The sequence below is a fragment of the Adiantum capillus-veneris genome, chromosome 13 (assembly GCF_014529385.1).
Source record: "Adiantum capillus-veneris isolate H3 chromosome 13, ASM1452938v2, whole genome shotgun sequence".
NCBI classification, from domain to species: domain Eukaryota; kingdom Viridiplantae; phylum Streptophyta; class Polypodiopsida; order Polypodiales; family Pteridaceae; genus Adiantum; species Adiantum capillus-veneris.
In genome coordinates, this window is record NC_140943.1 from 113,980,022 (window position 1) to 113,998,979 (window position 18,958).

General features: G+C 43.9%; 1 protein-coding gene across 5 annotated transcripts in view; it reads right to left on the minus strand.

The window, feature by feature from the left end:
- Positions 1–15,338, minus strand: part of LOC147444681 (uncharacterized) — a 72,280-nt gene extending 56,942 nt beyond the window's left edge. The window contains exons 1-2 of one of the 5 annotated variants that reach the window (XM_086527220.1): positions 15,166–15,338; positions 13,694–13,887 (exon numbers count right to left, since the gene is read on the minus strand). The gene's annotated coding sequence lies outside the window, so the exon portion shown is untranslated. Of the gene's footprint in view, positions 1–13,654; positions 13,888–15,165 lie in introns of all 5 variants that reach the window. The other 4 variants (XM_086527217.1, XM_086527219.1, XM_086527216.1 and 1 more) reach the window with 4 other exon arrangements.
- Positions 15,339–18,958: the final 3,620 nt, after the last annotated feature.

An 18,958-nucleotide genomic window follows, 5' to 3' on the forward strand; every position in this document is an offset into this window, starting at 1 on the left:
ACTTGAAGCAGATGATCTCTGTGTTCTGCCTCATTCTTCGAGAAAACAATGATGTCGTCAAAGAAAGTGCCAACAAATAGCCTGTACTCTCGAAAAATCCTATCCATCATCCGGTTAAATGTCGCAGGAGCATTGGTTAAGCCAAAAGGCATCACCAAAAACTCAAATAACCCAAAAGTCGTCCGAAAAGCTGTCTTGTAGACATCTCCTGGCGCTATCCTGATCTGATGATATCCACTCTTCAAGTCAATCCTGCTAAAGCACGAGGATCCCTGTAACTTGTCGAGTATATCATCGATCCTAGGAATCGGACATCTATTCTTGATGGTGATTTCGTTGAGAGTGCTATAATCGATGCACATTCTCCAAGATCCGTCTTTCTTCAAAAACCAACAACACTAGAGAGCAATACGGTGAAGTACTAGGTTGGACAAGACCCTTTTCCAAGAGGTCTTTCACTGGGTTCATAATCTTTTCATTCTGTACTTGGCTCACACGATAAGGTGGCCGATTCGGTGGCGTGCTTCCAGATATCAGATCAATGGTATGATCTTCAGGCCCTCTCAAAAGCAATCGGCATGAGCGTGGAGAAAAAATCTTGGCGTTCTTTTCTTCAGGTCAAAACATATTCAACCTTTATCCATCGTTCAGTTCTCCCAAAAGAATGAGTAAGAAAACTGAAGTTCATCAAGTACAATCTCTAAGCCCTTCATTTATCAAAGTCGCTTTCTCTGCCCGGTAGTCAACCACGACGTAGTTCTTGTGGTACCAAGGGATCCCGAGTAGAACGTCACTCGCGTGCCCTGAACACCCCTGTCATTGCAAACAAAGTTTTCCAATGCTCGGTGTAATGGCAACATCCCATCCGGGTGCCAGTCGAACTACCTCCGCATGTGGCGTCAGTCTGTCGGGCGTAGTTCCAAATCGAGCCACCAATTCCAAGTGAAAAGAAGTTGGCCTTGGCTCCTTCAAAAGAGCTTCCTGATCCTTCACTTTGCCCTGAAAGCGGCAAAGTTTGTACTTTCATTCATTAGATTCGGTGCAGGTCCCACGCCATGTGGTACCAGTTCTGCTTTTCTATCTGCCTTTTCTGCCACATTCCTCAACTGCTCTCGAACTCTCAGACCTGTCGTCGTCTTTATCATTCTGTTCTTTCTGTGCCTTATCAGGGCACTTCGCAGAGATCTGTCCATGTTCCCCGCATCCAAAGCACTTCCCCTCTCTGATGAAGCGAGCTCTCTCCTCAGGAGTAAGCTTGGGTCGTGCATCCTTTTTTTTTTCTCTGGGTTGCTCTTTTTCATTCTACTTTCATTCCTAGAAGTCTGTTCGGCTCGTTGTGTCATGGCCTCATCTGTGGGGTAGGTCAGACTGCCAGAGTGAATGGCAAATCCCCGCTTCGCATGACTCATCAACTCCTGAATAGAAGCTGACTTTTGTTCCAAGCAGTGATCTCGGATCTCTGTAGGTAGACCCAAGGTAAACCGCTCAATCTGTTCTCTGAACGAGATCTTCTTGAATGAAGAGGCGGGTAGAAAAGAGTTCCAGAATCTTTCACAATAAGCATTGATTGTATCTTTCTTGGTCATCCGAAGATGGTTCCAAGCAGCTCGTACATCTCATTCATATTCTTGCGTCAACCAAGAAGAAATAAAAAGCTTCTTAAATTTCAGCCATTTAATTGGCGCACTCTTGTTAAAAGAAGCGTGGACCACCAAGTACGAGCATTCCCCTTAAGGTAAGAGGTAGCTCTCTGAATCTTGGAGTGCTCTGAATAGCGTCCTTCCGCGAAAGCGATGTCAAACTGCTGAATAAAAGACAAAGCCTTCGAAGCATCTGAGTATCCTGAAAAGTATCAAACTTGATCGAGTGGCCACCTTCCTTAAACTCTCGGACTTTCTTGCTTTTTTTTCTTCGAGAAAGTCATACTGGTTGGCTTTGTCAAAATTCTTCTTGTTCGCATAAAACTTTCCGTCATCGGAATCTGAGCTGTCTGTAGACGAGTCCTCAGAAGAACTGTCAGTCTCTGGGCGAGATGTAGCCTTCTTCTTGCCCTTTCCGAAGCTTTGTTTCTAGCTTCGCTTTTTACCTTTTCTGTCTTCTTCGCTCGAATCTGAAGAGCTAGAAGAACTGTCAGAAGAAGAAGAAGAAGAAGAAGAAGAACTGGGTACTCCTTCAAATCGAACACGCTTCTTCTGTTTCTTTGCCTTGTCAAATGTCGACCGACGACCCAAATATCCCGGGAAGTCAGTACCTTTCTTCTGCTTTTTGCCGTGCTTTTTGTCTTTCTTTTGCACGTCGAAAAGCTGAGCAATCCGTGCATCAACCACGTTCTCCGGTTCCTTCTCCGTATATTTCTTGGACACAAAAGGTTTCTTGAGAGCGGGTTTCGGGAGTGGTGTTGTGGTTCTCTGCCACTCCATCTGTACCTCTTCCAAAGAGGTCTGGTTCATATATTTTGCCATCTTCGGGTCCTTGGCAAAATTGAGCATCATCTTTGTTGCATCGCCGATCAACTGGCGACACTCCATCTCTCGCCGCTCCGCCTAAGTAGGCCAAGGCGGGCCGTACTCTCTGCCGGAATCTTCCTTGTGATCCCTGTCCACATCTCCAAATGCAGAGGGAGTCGACTGATCATTGCCTGAAGCCATAGGTGCCGCGGAAAAAAAAATTCGGGGATCGGATTTCTCGTAGAAGAGAAATCGGCCGTGCTCTGATACCACTGTAACAGACTTGGACACTCCAAGTCAAGAATCAACCGCGACAGCACCAAATAACCACTTCAAAACAATTCACAGATCACAATAGATTTGCACTGGCCCGGCAGAGTTCCGTGCCTAGAGATATTGGCCCCAAAGACTGGCGCCCCTTTTGGTATTTCTTTTTATATTAATCAATCATCAAAGTACAAGAGAGCGGTTAGGGTTTCACTCTCAGACTCTGCATCCAGATGCTCTGAGAAGTGAGGCCCTCACCACTAATTTAAAGGTTACAAGGGATGCCCAAAAGCAGAGCCCCAAAAGCTTCAAAGCAAAAGCAGATTCTCTCTCTCTCTCAATGAGAGTCAGTAAAAAGCAAGTTCTCTTTTTCTCTTTCTTTCTCCCAAATCAAAGCGAAAAGCTGAGATTTGCGTCGCTCAAAATTTCCCAAAAAAAAAAAAAAAATCTGCCTCCGCGATTTCCGAAAATTAGGGTTTTTGGCATAAATTAGGGTTTGCAGGAATTTTAGGGTTTTTGGCTGAAATTAGGGTTTTTGCTATCCGCCATGTCATCACTTTGTGACAGTTCTTCCGAAGTGATGTGACCTCCTACAATTCCTTGTGCTACCTTTTCATCTAGAGTAGCTTAGGTTTAGCAGTTGTGTTAGCCTTACCCTTAGATTCATTGAAAGAATTCTTTGATGAGATACTGTTGGTAGATTGGTTAGAAGAGTGATCATTCTTACCGTTCTGAGGAGTCTACGAGGTACTTGTGGAAGTCTTGTTCTCCTTAGGCTTTCCCTTGTTGTGCTTCATCTCCTGTGCGAGAGCAATCGCTACCGCCTTGTTGAGATCGATTGGATCGAGTACCTCGACATCGTACTTGATATACTCGTCCAATCCAAAGAGGAAAGCCTCTTTGCGCTCATCATCCGACATGCGTAATTGGGTACCTAGCTGCAAAACACGATTAGAAAAAGGCATAACCGGCATACCATTTTGCTTGAGAGCGCGCCAATCGTCCTTCAACCGTGCGAGGTACTGAGGTGGCATAAACCGCGCCTTGAGCTTGTCTTGGAAATCAGCCCAACTAAAAGAGAGGGGCGTGAACTCGTCGGCTGCCTCTAGGTGCGCGGCTAGCTGTGCCTCTTGCCATGCATGGTACCAATTAGGTACATAGTTGCCGTCAAAACTTTGCTATTGCTTGCCTTCTTAGTTTCGCAAAATAAGCATTAAATTGATGCAACCAAGAATGAATAACAGTAGCATCCATCTTACCGTCATACTTACTGAAAATCAACTTTTCTGTAACTGGATGGTTGGAATCCGCATCGTGGCTTGCCCCACTCGACGAACTCCCACGATCTTTGGTTGGTTCGGTCTTCGAGGCTAGGACTTGGGCAAGCAATTCTTGAGTGCGTAGCTCTCGTCGAGCTTCACGCTCGGCCTCCATAGCCAATCTATGCGCAGCACGATCGGCCTCCAATGCTGCGTTTCGTGCTGCCGCTTCTTCCTTCCTTAGTTCTTTTCTTTCTTTTCTTGCGTCGTGCTCGCGTTCTAAAGCAAGGCGCTTGTCTTCTTGTCTATCCATCATGGCCATCATCTGCTTCATCATTGCCTACGTAGGGTCTGGCGTAGATGGCGAAGGGGGAGGGTTGCAAAAATCTCCTAGTGGGGAGAATCCTTCGTCGCCTCTCACATGCTCATCACCTGAATGCGAAGTATCCATTCCGCTTCGGGTGACGACCATGCACTATGATCTTGGGGTCTTAAGCTCGCGAGGAACTTGGGTTCTTGAGGGTCTTGAGGTTCCTGAGGTCCTTGATTCGTGAGAATCTTGGGTTCTTGAGGTTCTCGAGTCTTGAGGGTCTTGGGTTCTTGGGGTTCTTGAGGTTCTTGAGGTTTTCTTTCGCTTGCAAATCACGTTGAGAAGGATCTTCTCTTCACCCGAGTTCTACTCCTTTCTGCAGGCGCACCCCTTGGTGGCCTTGCGCTCACACCAAGGTTGTTTTTTCCCACCTCACGTCGATTGGCCGGCCGCTAAGTGCACGGTCCGCTCTCAATGAGTGAAAAGAGACACAAGGGGAGGCTGGACAAGCCCTTCTTTCTTTGGATTCCTGTCACTCTTCAACAAAACACGATTAGGAATCGCCACACCCAAGTAAACTTGGGTTCGTGCGATCACAACAAGCAAAAAAAATTCTTGTGGTTCTTGTGGTTCTTTCCTTGAGTAATGCAGAATACTTCCAAAGCTCTGATACCAATGTAAGGTGCAACGGAATGAATGTTGTATTTTCTCAAGATTAGTGATCTTTACTGCTCAAGGATTCCTTTTAGTTCTTTAGGGAAAGAGAGAGCTTTCCGTCTTGTAGAGTGTTGTGATCACGAACAAAGTGAGTGGATTGTGCGTGCAAGTGAATGAGACTGAGAGAAGGAGAGAGAAGAGATACGACACCGAGAGGTTGTAAAACCCTCCTCCGAAGGCCCCACTCTCGGCGGCGAGAGTGGTCTACTTTGATTGCACAAAGGTGTACAATGCGAATGCAATGGACTGTTGCAATGGGACTATGCCGATGACGACGACGGCGATGACGACGACGACTCGATGGCTGAATCTGTGATCTTCTATAGGCTGAAATCCTTGGACTGTTTTAGGGCTGAAAATGACTGTTTTCGTACTGTGCTTATGGCTGAAAATGGCTGTCCTTGTCGGGGCTTAGGGCTGAATAAAAACGCTGGCAAAAACCAGGCCTTTGGCTGCGTTTTTAAGGCCACCACTGTGTGTTGAAACGCTGGTTGTTGTACCTATTTAGGCTGTGTTTTCCGCTGATGATGAAGGCTGAAAAACGCTGCTCACTGTAGGTCTATTCGATGCTGAAGTTCGCTGAAGTTGACTGAGGTATCATGCTACAAAAACGCTGAATCATGCTGGCTGTCTAGCGTTAGTTAACTGCTGAAAAAAACGCTGGTGTTGATAGTTGAAAAACGCCAGGCAGGGTAACTGGATGGCGATGCTTACTGTGTGGGAAAAACGCCAAGGAAGGGAAGCTTCATGGCGATGGAGATTTGCTGGGAAGTGGGAAAACGCCAAGGGATGGGAGAGGTATGGCGCTAGGGGGTCATAGGGGGGGGTACTGCTGAGAAGTTGCCTGTTGAGCGGGAAGCTCCTGCTGCCTCTTCTGCCAGAAAGTGTGAACTTTGGTTTGCTTATATATTAACTTAGCAAAATTGCCCTACCTACTTTTGTTGGAAAGTCACTTAAAAATAATAAGTGAAAATAACCAAAAATAGGAAAATAGGCTAAATGCATTGGAAAATTCCCCTAACTGATGCTAATGGATTCTGATGGGAATTCCGATGATCATGCTGTGTGCAACCGCAAGATATGCATCTATGCTAAGTGACTGGGCATGCACAGTGTACGAATAGACTCACAAAAGTGCCAGATCACTGCTAATCTAAACTGACTGGACTGACTGAACCCTGTTGTGGTGTAGCTTGTCCACAGACACATAGGGTTGGGATGTGTCACGTGACACCCACAGATGAGGCCATGACACATCGAGCCGAATAGACTTCTGGGAATGAAAGTAGAAAGAAAAAGAGTAACCCAGAGAAAAAGGATGCGCAACCCAAGCTTACTTCTCAAGAGCAAGCTCGATTCATCAAGGAGGGGAAGTGCTTTGGATGTGAGAAACATGGACATATCTCCGCGAAGTGCCCTAAAAAGGCACAGAAAGAACAGAATGATAAGGACGACAACAGGCCTGAGAGTTCGAGAGGAGCTGAGGAACGTGGACGAAAAGGCAAGATGAAAACAGGATTGGTTCCAGATTGTGTGGTTATCGATCCCAACACCATGGACGAGAGTACAGAACTTTGCCGAGCTTAGGGCAAAGTGAAAGATCAAGAAGCCCTGATCTTCTTTGATGGAGGAGCCAAGGCCAACTTCATTTCACCGGAATTGGCGGCGCGGCTCGAGATCACTCCCGATCGGATGGGACCACTTGCGGAGGCAGTTCTAGCGGCACCCGCAAGGACGTAGCCATTACACCTGTCATTGACAAACTTCGGTTGCATTGCCAGGGCCACAAGAACAACGCCGTGGTCGACTATTGGGCGAGAAAAGCGACTTTGACCACGGAGAAGGGCAGAACCATTGTACTTGATATTAAACTGAAGGGCGAGTCTGTCTGTATTGTATCGGCATCGGCCATTTCAAAATTAATGAAATCCAGTCTATTTGTTTACTCGATCTTTATGAAAGAATTGAGCGATAAGGATAGGAAAAATATGTCTAAACTTGATAAAGAACGCCAAGATTTTCTCCACTCTCAAGGCGATTGCTTCTCGGAGGGCCTACTAGGCGAGTTACCACCTGCTCGTCCTGAAGATCATACCATTGATCTGATACCTGGAAGCACACCACCAAACCGGCCACCTTACCGTGCGAGCCGAGCACAGGATGAAGAGATTATGAACCAAGTGAAAGACCTCTTGGAAAAGGGTCTTGTCCAGCCTAGTACTTCACCGTATTGCTCTCCAGTGTCGTTGGTTTTGAAGAAAGACGGATCTTGGAGAATGTGCATCGATTATAGAGCTCTCAACAAAATCACCATCAAAACAAATTTTTGATTCCTAGGATCAATGATATACTCGACAGGTTACAGGGATCCTCGTGCTTTGGCAGGATTGACTTGAAGAGTGGATATCATCATATCCGAATCGCGCCGGAAGACGTCTACAAGACAGCCTTTTGGACTACTTTTGGGTTATTTGAGTTTTTGGTGATGCCTTTCGGCTTAACCAATGCTCCTACGACATTTAACTGGATGATGCACATGATTTTTCGAGAGTACAGGCTATTTGTTGGCACTTTCTTTGACGACATCATTGTTTTCTCCAAGAATGAGAAAGAACACAGAGATCATCTGCTTCAGGTCTTTCAGGCATTACGAAATCACAAGTTAGTGATTAATACAAAGAAAAGTGAATTTTTCCTACCAGAGATACACTTTTTGGGACACATTGTCTCAGCAGCAGCAGGAGTGCAAATGGATCCGGCCAAGATAGAGACTATACGTGATTGGCCCGATTTGAAGAATGTCCATGAAGTTAGAAGCTTCTTGGGACTGTGTTCGTACTACAGGCGGTTCATACGAAAGTTTGCAGAGGTTGCTTCCCCTTTGCATATCTTGACACAGAAAGTAGTCCCTTTCTCGTGGGGATCCACAGAGGTGACTGCCTTTCAGACATTGAAAGAGAAATTGACTACGGGACCAGTTTTGACTTTGCCGGATTTGCAGAAGTCGTTTGAAGTATATTGTGATGCTTGTGGTCATAGTCTGGGTGCGGTCTTAATGCAAGAAGGCCATGTCATTGCTTACGAGAGCCGATTGTTCTCAAGGCCGGAGATGACAGCACAGATTTATGAGAAAGAGCTTTTGGCGGTTATCCATGCTCTTACTCAGTGGCGGCATTACCTACTCGAAGCGGATTTTACTGTCTTTACAGACCATCAAAGTTTGCGCTACTTCTTGTCACAGAAGCAGCTTTTGGAAAAGCAAATGCAGTGGGCACATCTTGTCACAGTTTCACTTCCAGATTATCTATGTGCAGGGACAGATTATCTATGTGCAGTTTCACTTCCAGATTATCTATGTGCATAGGAGCTTCGAGGATATGGTCAACCAGTATGCCACAGATACAGATTTTGCAAATATTTTCACACGGATACGGGATGGGAAGACAGTAGCAGGATACTCCATTCGGGAAGGCTACTTGATGAGAAAAACAATGTTGTGCGTTACACAACCGTTGAGGGAAAATGTTATGACTGAATGCCACTGTCCACCTTTTACGGGTCACTGCGGCATTGCTACCACCATGAAAGGGGTAGAGAGATACTTCTTTTGGCCTAGACTCAAAAAGGATGTGGAAGAGTTTGTGCGCATTTGCTTAGTAAGCCAGAAGGTCAAGTTTGACAGGCATAAGGCACAGGGATTGTTACAGCCTTTACCCATACCCACCCGCCCTTGGGAAAGTATTGCAATGGATTTCATTTTTGATCTCCCGAGAACACAGAGTGGTCACGATGGTATTTGGACTGTTATTGACAGATTTAGCAAACAGGCTTATTTCATTCTAGTGAAGAAAACAGTCAAGCCGGATCACTTAGCGAGACTGTTTGTGGCCCAGATCTTCAGATTACATGGCATGCTTGAGACGATTGTCTCCGACAGAGACCCCAGATTAGTTTGTTTTGGAAGGCAATTTGGGAGAACATTGGCACACGGTTGCAGTTCTTGTCATTGTTCCACCCTCAGACTGATGGGCAATCTGAGATTGCAAATTCAGTGGTTCTAGATTTATTGAAGTCTTATATCTCAGATCAGAAGAACTGTTTTCATCTTGCCTTTTCTTCCACGATCCTCAGCTGCTCTCAAACTCTCAGGCCTATCGTCGTCCTTGTCGTTCTGTCCTGTTTGTGCCTTTTTAGGGCACTTCGCGGAGATATGTCCAGTTTCCCCGCATCCAAAACACTTCCCCTCCTTGATGAAGCGAGCCCTCTCTTGAGGAGTGAGTTTGGGTCGTGCATCCTTTTCTTTCTTTTCCGGATTGCTCTTCCTCTTTCTACTTTCATTTGTCGAAGTCTGTTCGGCTCTTTGCGCCATGATCTCACCTGTGGGGTAGGTCAAACTGCCTGAGTGAATGGCAAAACCCCGTTTCGCATGACTCGTCAACTCCTGAATGGAAGCTGACTTTTGTTCGAAGCAGTGATCTCGGATCTCTATAGGAAGACCCAAGGTAAACCGCTCAATCTGTTCCTTGAACGAGATCTTCTTAAATGAAGAGGTCGGTAGAAAAGAGCTCTAGAATCTCTCGCAATAAGCATCCATTGTATCCTTCTTGGTCATCCAAAGATGGTTTCAAGCAGTTCGTATGTCGCGTTCATACTCTCGAGTCAGCCATGAAGAAATAAAAAGCCTTTTGAATTTCAGCCATTTAATTGGCGCTGTCTTGTTTAATAGAAGCGTGGACCACCAAGTTCGAGCATTCTCCCTTAAAGTAAGAGGCAGCTCTCCAAGTGCTCTGAGTAACGCCCTACTGAGAAAGCTATGTCAAACTGCTGTACAAAAGACAAAGCCTTCGAAGCATCTCTATAACCAGAAAACGTGTCAAATTTAATTGATTGTCCACCTTCCTTAAACTCTCAAACTTTCTTGCTTTTGTCTTCTAGAAAGTCATATTGGTTGGCTTTATAAAATTCTTCTTCTTTGCGTAAAAGCTACTGTCATCAGAGTCCGAACTGTCTGTAGACGGGTCCTCTGTAGGACTGTCAACCACGGGGCGAGATTTAGGCTTCTTTGCCTTTTTCTTGCCCTTTCCGAAGCGTTGCTTTTTGCTTCGCTTTTTGCCTTTTCTGTTTTCTTCGCTCGAGTCAGAGGAGCTAGCAGAACTCGAAGAAGAAGAAGAAGAAGAAGAAGAAGAGCTGGGTACTCCTTCAAATCGAACACACTTCTTCTGCTTTCTTGCCTTTTCAAATGTAGACTCAGAACCCAAATAACCCGGGAAGTCAGTGCCTTTCTTCTGCTTTTTGTCGTGCTTTTTAGCTTTGTTCTGCGCATCAAAAAGCTGAGCAATCCGTGCATCAACCACCTCTTCTAATTCTTGCTCTGTATACTTCCTCGGAGTAGGAGGCTTCTTGAGAGCGGGTTTGCAGGGTGGTTTTGTGGTCTTCCGCCACTGCGTGTGCACCTCATCGAAAGAAGTCTGGCTCATATATTTTGCAAATTTCGGGTCCTTCACAAAATTAAGCATCATCTTTGTTGCATCGCCGATCAATTGTCGACGCTCCATCTCTTGACGCTCCGTCGGAGTAGGCCGAGGCGGGCCGTACTCCTTGCGTGAATCTTCGTTGTGATCTCTTCCCGCATCTCCGGATGCAGAGGAAGTCGACTGATCTTTGCCTGAAGCCATAGGTGCCGCGTAAAATGGATCGGATTTCCCGTAGGAGAGAAATCGGCCGCGCTCTGATACCAACAGTAACAAACTTGGACACTCCAAGTCAAGAATCTACCACCAAAACAGTTCACAGTTCACAATTGATGCGACACTGGCCCAGTGGAGTTTCGTGCCTAGAGATATTGGCCCCAAAGACTAACACCCCTTTCGGTATTTCGTTTTGTATTAATCTGTGTTCATATCCTCTGGTTCCACACAGCATGATCATCAGCATTATAGTCAGTAGCCATCATGAGCATTTTACAGAGCACAGAACCCATTTTCCCTATTTTAGCCATTTTTCACTTATTATTAATAAGTGACTTTGTTGGGAAACTGGGTGGGCATTTTTTATAAGTTGATATATAAGAAAAGCTAGTGCTAGCACTTTCTGGCAGAAGAGGCAGCGGAAATCCAAGCATCTGGCAATGCACCTTCTCAGCAAGACCGGTAGGACTACCTAGCGTTTTTCAGCCATCAAGACTTCCAACGGTTTCTGCAACAAATTTGCCTTGGTGTTTTTGTACAGGGCACCTCGCGTTTTCAGCAGTGCCACATCAGCCTAGCGTTTTTGCAACCTATAGATAGCATCAGCGTTTTTGCAGTTTCTCGGCGTCAGATCAGCCATTGCATCAGCGTTTCCAGATTTCAGCACTTAGACTCCGCAAGATCAGCCCTAAACCTCGCAGATCTCACCTTCCCGCAGCAGATCCACGCCGTACGGTCATATCAGCTTCCAGTTTCAGCCCGCTGTTTGCAGATTTCAGCATCTGCGTTTTCAGCGCATCGTCGTCGCATCGTCGCCATCGCCATCCTCGTTGACACAATGTTAGAATTCAGCAGATGGCAGATTTGCAGATTTCAGCCCCAAGCGTTTTCAGTTTTCAGCCCGTCTCGTCGCCGTCATCATTGTCGTCGACATCGTCGGCAAGTCCATTGCATCTAGACCATTGTACCAGATTTGTGCAATCAATAGCATAGACCTCTCTCGCCATAAGAGAGTGGGGCCCTTGGAGGAGGGTTTGACAATATTCAGGCGTCGTACTCTTCTCTCTCTCTCAGTCTCAGCACCTTCATTCACAGTATTTTTCCACTTTGTTTGTGATCACTTGCACTCTCCCACTAAAGGAACAAAAGGCTCTCCCTTCCGTAAGTAAAAGGAACACTTGAGCACAGTTGGGAGCACTCATCTTGAGCAAAGTTCAACATTCACTTCCGCTAAGGCCCCACTGCCACATGAGAATATTCCAGCTGAGCTAGCTGATGGATGGAGATGTATGGAGAGGGCTCTAGCCTCTTGATCTCTCGGATGATTTAGGCTAAGGCCCTACTGCCACATGAGAATATTCGAGCTGAGCTAGCTGCCCCTCCTCTCGTAGTTGAGTCCCTTACTAGATCAATTTCCTTCATGCATAATTTGAGGGACCTCCCCAAAGACAGATATGCTCAGCTAGCCCCTGAGTCATCCCAACAGCTAGCGCTACAGGGAGACACAACATGCTAGTATGGGCAGATGACATCTTGGTTTCAGTCACATGGCTTCTGCATGGATAGACTGCCTCCATTCCAATACTCCTTGGATGCACCCTCCCTTTCTCTCAGATGGACAGAGATCACTAGACTTATACGTCAGGATTTGATTCAACTAGATATCGGAAGCACATGGATACAGCCAATACAAGAGCTGGGCATGAAGATGATTTTTTATAGAGAGCATCTTCTCCAACTAGCAGAGGATGGATATGTGATTAGACCAGCCTATATTGACATTCATTTATCCTATGAGATATGATGTGCTATTGGTCAGATCTCACATTATCGCATCAGCTAGTGATTGAGAGTGGCAGATTTAGGAGAGTACCAACAGAAGCCAGGATATGCCAGTTGTGTCATATAGAGCCAGAGATAGTGTTACATCACATTCGGTATACTATGAGATACGAGGCCGCTTTCACTGTCTATTCAGAGAGGGCTTTGGACCGTTGGCTAAAGCCATGAGATATCACGATCAGAGATGCCTCAGGTTGTTTTTGCTAGAGCTGCGCAAACACAGGGAGAGTCTCTTGAGGAGACCAGGCAGTGAGACATTCACAGAGGGAGATCACTGACTTCTTTAGAGCAGGGACTCAGCAGCCAGATGAGCATGCTTCACAGCAGACTTCAGAGCCCACTTCTATCAGAGGAATATTAGTGGACAGAGCCACTGAGCTCGGGAGAGCTAGATGCCCACATCTACAGGGGCGACCATGACATCAATGGAGGCTCCATCAGAGAATCTGGACTATTCTAACATGACAAGGGAGAGACCCAATACAACTATTTACAGAGGCAGACGAGTCACGAAGCTCTTCGGCGACTAATGCAATACTTTCTCGGACAACGCCCGACGTCAAGCATCCTCGGGCATTGATGATGATGATGATGATTTCATTCTAACGATTTAAGTCTTTTAGTTTAGTCTTTCACTTTACTCCATTTTATTTTTGTACCCAAACATTGGATTAGATCCACAAGGATTGTATCAATTTGGTCTCATAGATCATTTTGGCCTTTTGAAGACGTTCAATATTTCATTTCATATCTCTCTCTCTCTCTCTCTCTCTCTCTCTCTCTCTCTCTCTCTCTCTCTCTCTCTCTCTCTCTCTCTCTCGTCACCACACCTTCCACTTCACTTTGACATGCATATGTACCAATTGGTGGGTTTCGGCCCAATTGTGAGAAACTGTCTTTGGCAACTAAATTCTATGTTGAAGGCATGATGAACCTCTACAAAATTGCATCTATTTTTTTTGTTTCAATGTGTTTGTTATCAATCTCTAGCATATTCACTATAATGCTTCTGTGCATTCACAATAAAGCAAACAAAACCAAAGTAGTCAATTAATGCAAGGTTTATCGTAGCTTGAGCAAAAGATTGTCAAGGTTTCTTCAACTCAAACTCAGACAACTCACTACCTTCCATGCACTTTTGTTACCTACTTGGCACCACCATACCACAATTGTAAATGACTTCCTTTGTACTTCATCAGACTTCAGCATCTGCTTGAGTAAAGACTCGTCGTAGTAGGTTTCTTCAAACGAGGGAGAGTCAAGGATGCATGTTCTCTCATACTACAAATTTCATGTGGTAATCCACTTTGTCCCTTCATCTAGGTCTATTTACCATCTCTTCTAGCATTCCAAAACACCTATGTAGTATGTACAAAAGTGCAACTTAGATAGTTAGCACAAGTTCTTGCTGCGCAAATGAAAAATAGGGAAACCATGGTAGTTGCTTTAGCATTAGAACTTATAAAATCAAATCTTCAATAGTGAAACTTAAGCTGTATCAACTTAAATGAGTAGAAAGTAGCATAAAATGCAAATTGTGCCCATTTTAATGCCTCTTTTTGGTGCTTTTAGGCTATCATGAATTACCAATATGATGGTTTCAAAAAGAATCTCCTGGAAACATGCGTAAAACTTTAAAACCTAGCTCTTTCCTTTCCTATAACTAAAACTCCCAATTATTCTTCCAAGCTCAGTGTATAGATATTAGAGGTAAAGAAAGCAACAACTGAAATCACATCTAACCTTACTGACTGAATTGTAGATTTTTCACTGCAAACTTAGCTACATAGAAGCTTACTCTCCATTCGAAACCTGAGTTGTCTTTAAGTTCTTTCCTTGGCATTCATACGATAATAGTGTTTTCCTTAATCTTATATTGTGTCTTCTCTAGCAGCAACACTTGTACAGAGTAATATAGTAAACCTGATACAAGAACAATGTTTTCTTCACGAGGAACAAACCTATGCCAAGGCCATAAGGACAATATAGAAAGTACCGCAGTTTTGGCCATTGTTGAGGCTGAGTACTTGATGAAGTGTAGACTTGAATATGAGAAATGCATGCTTTTATGGCCCAATAAGATGTATAGTTTACACTTTCCCCATCTACACCGCCCAATAAAATCATAATAGGATAAAACCATCGGTTATATACTGCTGGATCTCGCCCGAGCTGATGGCTATACGATCTTAGCTCACAAACATCCTGATCCCCATGGTTTTATTTTTTTTCAACAAAAAACTCATAGAAACGAAACGATAGGTTCATGTAATTAAGTCTTATGGATCTTATGAGAGGATTGTAACAAGAACAAAAGAGTTATACTTGAAATGAGACTTGAGTAAAGTCTGCAGGTCAGCCATCTATTGCTTTGAGCAAACTCTTCGACAAAAATCAAGTGTATGTGGAATTATTATTCACAATAAGATCTTCACTCTACTGATGGTTGGTTTGAGCAAGAACTTGCCATTGCCGTGCCTAGATGTTGATATGTTCTCAATAAGAACATGGTTGCTGCTTAACCATTCAGCAGAGAACCGCCCAAAATAGAGAAGCTAATGCTGCGTGTAATCAAATCTCTCTCTCTCTCTCTCTCTCTCTCTCTCTCTCTCTCTCACACACACACGATCAATCACCTGCCAATCCAGTGCTGCGGAGAAGTCGCTTGGCGAGGCTCGCGAGCAGGTACTGCAATGGAACAGCTTGTCCTCAAATGGCGAGAAAGGACGCAGGAAATGGCTAGGTGCGACTATAATTCAAATTGGGGTGAAGAAGACCCGTCACTGCTCAAAATTCTCGTTGAGTCGAGATGTAAAATACACAGAAATGTAATATAGAAACAAAGATTTTCCCAAAAGGGGAGAGAGAGAGAGAGAGAGAGAGAGAGAGAGAGAGAGAGAGAGAAGAAGAACTTAGAGGGAGAGAGGATAATGGGCCTTTACAATCAATTGTTAAATGGGCAAGAAGAGAATATAAGTTTTTATTGACGTAGGAATGATTCCAAGGACATCAAAAATTGATCTGACAAGGCTTGAACTGAGATAACCAATCTACCACATTGGTGATAGAAAGAAGGTGAATATTTTAAACAAGGTCTTTGAGAACAGACAATGAGAGTGAATATCATAGGCAAGTCGTTGAAAGACAAAATGACTCATTGCATTTCATGGCAGGTGGAGAGAGAAGGAGAAGAGGAGAGAGAGACTATATAGACTCTACAGAGAAAGAAACTAAACAAGGTGAAGGGAGAAAGAAACTAAACAAGGTGAAGGATTATGATGGCATGTTAGGGAAGTGCAATGCAAAAGTTAACAGTTGTGTTTGTACAAGTCAGTAGGTTTTTGTTTACAACAAGTTGTTTGAAAGGTTGTATTGAGGATCTATGATAAAGGAAGTAATAGACATATAGCAAAAGGTGACTAATAAGTCAAGTTTGTTTGTGTGATAATCGTGAAGAAGTTACTTGTCAACCAAATTTGGGCCAATTTGAAGTTATAGTTTGTTGATTTTTGAGGTAGATGTTGCAATAAATATAGGTTGAGATTTTAGAGTCTATCTATATCTATACTATATATAATGGAGCTTAAAATTTTGAAAGCAAGGAGAGGAGCTCCACGTGTCACTTATTTGTTTACTTCAAAGAAAACCTTACAAAGTGTCTCATTCTGTGAAGTTTGGAACTTGTGAACATTTTCAACTTTCAAGCTTTCAACTTAACAACATTAAAAAAAGAAAGGGGTTGATTACTTTTCCTTTTGAAGGCAAACTTTACTTTTGCTTGTGAAAGCCAATTGAAAGGTGGTTCAACTTTGATTTTTGAAGGCCAATGGCCATAAAAGTTTGAAATTTAGGAAAATTGTCCATATGTACAATAGCAAAATTTTACCGGGTTACTTCAAGGCAAACTAGAATGTAGCTTAGATTTTGCAATTTAAGCCCGTTAAAAATACACAAAACCTCAATTTTTATCGAACACCAGTCTCAAATAACCTAAAATGAAAGGACAACTGTGTGTGTGTGTGTGTGTGTGTGTGTGAGTGAGAGGGAGAGAGAGAGCTAATCTTAAAGTAAATAAGGGACACACTAAAAACTCTTTTGATTTTTAGGTCAAATTTGAAGAATTGATGGTATTTATACTAAGAGTTTGCAAAATTTTGTTGGTCTATATATACTATATGTAATGCAACTTAAAATTTTTGAGCCCAAAGAAGGCATCCACGTGTTCGTTTCTCCTTCTTTGGCAAGGAGCATTGCTCGACAGCATCATGCTCTGCTCACATTTAATGGGTCCGGCAAAATCGGTAGTTTGCATGGGAAGAGATTGTGCCTACTCTCTTGGACCATGTTCACAGAGAGAGAGAGAAAGAGAGAGAGAGAGAAACTAGAGATTTATTGTCCATGTTGTTTTTACCTCTTGTGTTTATGGAGGTATAGTTAGGCAGCTCATGTCACTGACCTCCTACGTATGTTTGTATGTCCAATCTACACGAGATGTCACCAGTAGGTCGTACACAACGAACCATGTCTGAGAGATGAGTGAGATCGATGATGCAGAGATGAGTGTGATCAATGAGGCATAGATTGATAGGGGTAGACTACATCATGCAATCTTTTTCCTTCTGGTTGTAGCCGATGTGCACAAAATCCTAGTCATAACACCCACGGTGAGGGCCACCAAATTGTAGAATCGCACTACAAACCTACTTGAGGCATGTGCTCTCTCTCTCTCTCTCTCTCTCTCTCTCTCTCTCTCTCTCTCTCTCTCTCTCTCTCTCTCTCTCTCTCTCTCTCTCTCTCTCTCTCTGCGCTGCCATTGAAGGGGCAACAACAACTTTTGCAAGTGCATCAAAGCCTCTCCTTCTTCCCTCCATCCTAACAGCTAATCGTACTGAAGGGGAAGGGTGGGGATTTTAGTGGGTGTTCCTGGAAAGCAATGGGAGATTGTGCAGATCAAGCATCCTACTTTCCATCGAATTTTGGCCAGTGTCAATGCATGTGCACACCTAGAGAGAGAGAGAGAGAGAGAGAGAGAGAGAGAATGGTGTCCTCTGACGGTGTGCAGTGCAACTTAAGGAGAGAAATGGATGCTATTGTGTTGATATGACGCTCCCAAAGGCGAGCATACTAGTGTGTTGTCTTGGATGGGGGCAACTGAGTCGCGACTCAGTTGCCCAAGGCTTATGGAAGAGGATGAGGTATTGCGGGTAGGCTGGTAAAGCCACGATGTTAGCGTCGGCCAGGCACGTTTATTGCATGATGAAAGGTTCTCACTCACTCTCTCTCTCTCTCTCTCTCTCTCTCTCTCTCTCACACACACACACACACACACACACACACACACACAAATGTGGTGACAACTTAGCATGTTGGCATTGTTGAGAGTCTTCATGTGATCAAAAATGTAATATACTTTTGAAAGCATTTGATGATAAGGACTCAAAAGTAGTTATTGGCTCCGATTGAAAGCTTATGGAGAGCTTATGTTACAAAGAAGGATAAGTACCAAGGTTGTTGGATAAATGGTGATATTTATGATACTGAGTTACAATCAACAAGAAGTCCTTGAAGAGCTACCACTTTGGGATGTTGTCTCTTGGACTACACCTATTGCAAGATGTGTCCAGCATGGGCTAATGAACAAAGTTGGAGTTTGTTTTCATTGGGTACAAAATGAGGGATACTTGCACGTTAAAGGCATGGGGCCAATTGATCACTTTAGAAGGTCACATGCTTGGGAAATTTACTGATCAACATGCATTAAGTGGAAAGTATCTGTCAAGAGAACAACAAGTACTTGATGACCTGAGCAAACAAAGGGATTTTTAGTCAAAAAAGGACATGCTTAGCATACTTCTAAAAGCTTTCATGGGCTTCATGTCTAAAAAGTTTTTGATAAGCTTCACGTCCATGATTTGGCATCTTAAAATGTCTTCATTGTAGGATATGTCCAGCAAGGGCAACAACCAAGAAGCCCCAGGCTATTTTTTGTGAAAATAGAAAGAGGGTTTCTCATAAGGGGCAATCTTTGATCTTGATGGCATGAGGCATTTATGCAAGAAGCTCACATGGCTGAACTTTTGCATGTTGAAACTATTAGTCAGTAGCTATCTATCGGAAGACACTCTCATAGTTTACAATGCTTTGGTTGACATGTATGTCAAGTGGAGTATAATTTCAAAAGCAAACATGCTTGGGAAACATGTAATGCATTGATTGAATCATATGCCACATGCAATGCACTGATTGCAAGGACTGGGATTTGAGAGACTTTGTTCAAGTGCACTCACCTGTGATTACACCTTTAATGTTTGTGGCATAATGTAAAAAGTTGACATTGGCAAATAGGGTCCCATTGAGATCATTAGTGGAGGGATTTTCTAAAACACCATCGTGCTTGGCATTGCTTCAATTGGCATATATTTGAACACA